Raw genomic sequence first — 2,647 nt, 5'->3', positions numbered from 1 at the left:
GCTGATTTACTTCTTATCAGACCAGTTGCTTTGATTCAGAAGGACAACCATCAGGGCTCAAAGAAAATTTCGAAATCCCATTGGACCTCTCTGGCCAGTCTTCAAATCAAATGCTCCTTTTCACCTGTCACATGACCTGGAGATGCTGTAGTCAAGCATTTGCATAGCAACACAAAAATGAAGTGGTGTGATGTCATAGAATTAAAGTTATCCATTCAAAATCAAACCAAGGATCTCCCTTCTTGTTCAGGGAGGTTTTGTTTGACATACTCCAAAAAATGTCCAAAATGTCTTGAAACAGGATTGGAAGTAACTACAGAGTAGTTTTTAGCTTCTGAAGCAGTATGCATGCACTGAAGCAAAAAAAACCAGCATTTACATTTTTTGTTTTTCATCTTTCTCAGTGGTCATAGCTCTAATTATATGCATCCTATGTTTTCAAATGACAGAATTTAAATTTACATATTAAGGACATTTTTGATTATTTTTGATTTATTAACTAGCATGTGGAATGTTTGCTGCATTTTCATATTATGGCAAGTCCATTTGTTTTCTTGGAGTGGTAAAAGACACCTTACAGTAATTTGTAATACCTTTTTAATAATTTTTTGCAAATGTTCCTTGAGTAATTTCTTGAGTAATGTCAGAGTCTTTGCCATAGTTAATGCTAATAAATTTTGCTAATAATTGCTAATAAAAATTATGTTATTAGCAGTTATGAGTTTTGGCTGAAAGTACTACACCTTTTCTCATGAAGAAAGGACATTGATCAGATTCTCCTCACAGATATAATATTTTCATCTTAGTTTCTTCATATTGCAGCAGTATTATAGAAATGTTTTATGTGATATGATGGAAATATTACTTGGCATGTGGAGTCAGCAGTATATTGAGAAAATATATCTACTGTAATAGTGTGGCAGTGAAAAAGTGTAGAATTACTGTCAGAACTAAAAGATAAAAAATACATTTTTTTTGCCCTTTATCTTCAGATGAAGGATTTAAATTAAACAATTCTCACCAGTGTGAAAGACTAGAATTCATTCTAGACTTATTCACTTTATAAAGTATTTTGGTTACATAAAAAGCATGAATGTGAAATGATATTACAATTCTTCAATTATTCACTAATACTAGTTAATAATGTTCTAACTTCACAGTATGTAGATATATAAGATTCAACATGAAAATAATGTTTGAGGGCAAAATAAGCCTCCAGGTTGGAAGTATTTTTAGGTCAGAAGATAGATGAGGAAGAAGCAAGAGGCAAACTCATCCCTTCCTAGAGAAAAGAAACTTTCCCAGAGCAGAGCTGTGTGGCCCCCAGAGGCAACAGGAGGGCAAATGCTGCTGGATGGGGAAGAGGAGAGTGAGCAGAATAAATACCAACAATGTACTCTGAATTCTGAGTGATATTTATTCTATTAGTGCTAGAGAGAGCTATCTTCTGAAAAGAGATGGGTTCTGTGCTGTGCCCATCCCGTTCAGCTCTGACTGACTTCTCAGGCTCAATGCTCAGACCAAAAGCTGCAGTAAAGACACCAAGTTGGGGTTTGTCAGTATATTATTCTTGTATATTTTGTCATTATATTCTTCTTTTATAATTTTGTCAGTATGTCCTTCAGTCAGCAGCCCACAAAGCCATGCAGTTTTCAGTCTCCTTGCACTGAGTTGCCTGAAATGAACAATCCGTGCTTGCTGATGGCTGAATTTTTGCATGTATGCAATGCAAGAAAATTCTCTGCTTTGTAAATCTTATATTACTAATTTGTTTATTGTTTTAAACAGGCCACCATTAAGTCTTTACACAGTCAGAGTAGTGACTGATTTGTTTAAAAAATGAAAATAAGTAACTTTGTAAGTGTGGAATCAGCGCCAGGTGTCTGTTTATCAGAATTGTAGACAAGTACAGTGTTCCTGTGGATTACAGGGGGGTTGAAAAGTAAACATTTCTGAAAACTAACATAACTAAACTTTAACTGATATCACAAATCATGGAGATGAAAATCATCTCCAAATTACAGGCCCAGTTCACTACTGAGTTGTTCTACACATTTACTAGTATAACTCTATTAATTTTGCATTTTATTTTTGTGGTATCAAACTGGAAGAGGATAAGGGTAAACCATTCAGTTTACTGGATGAGTGTAAATGAATCCTCATTTACATAATTTTTTCCTAGATGGAAAATAATGGAAAATCAATATGCATCCCATAATAGAAGTTTCATAACATTCTCTGTTATTATGACTCTGTGCACAAATTTGCTTTAAAAAAGTAGGTGTCTAAATCAAGCAGACTGTAAAGAGAATGTGCACAAATAAAAATAAAAAACAACTATTTCATAAATATGCAGTGTTTACATTATTCATTTTCTTTACTCAGTTCTACCTTCAAACTCTTAATAGTTTATTATTAAAAGACTCCATAACAATCTGTTTCTATTTCTTTAGCGAGTAAACAGAATTCTGTTTTGCTTTAGACATCCTCCTCCTCTTCGTCTTCATCATCATTAACAATGTTTTGATTGAGGAAATTTCTGCTGATGATTAAGCCAGAACTAATAGACAGAGTTTACTTGATTCTAAAATGCTTTTTGGTATCTTTTCTTGACCTCTTATAGGTGCAATAATAAAATTATGGTTTC

The sequence above is a fragment of the Zonotrichia albicollis genome, chromosome 4 (genome assembly GCF_047830755.1).
Source record: "Zonotrichia albicollis isolate bZonAlb1 chromosome 4, bZonAlb1.hap1, whole genome shotgun sequence".
NCBI lineage: Eukaryota > Metazoa > Chordata > Aves > Passeriformes > Passerellidae > Zonotrichia > Zonotrichia albicollis.
The sequence above is the reverse complement of the archived record's forward strand: the minus strand, read 5'-3'. Positions refer to the sequence as shown.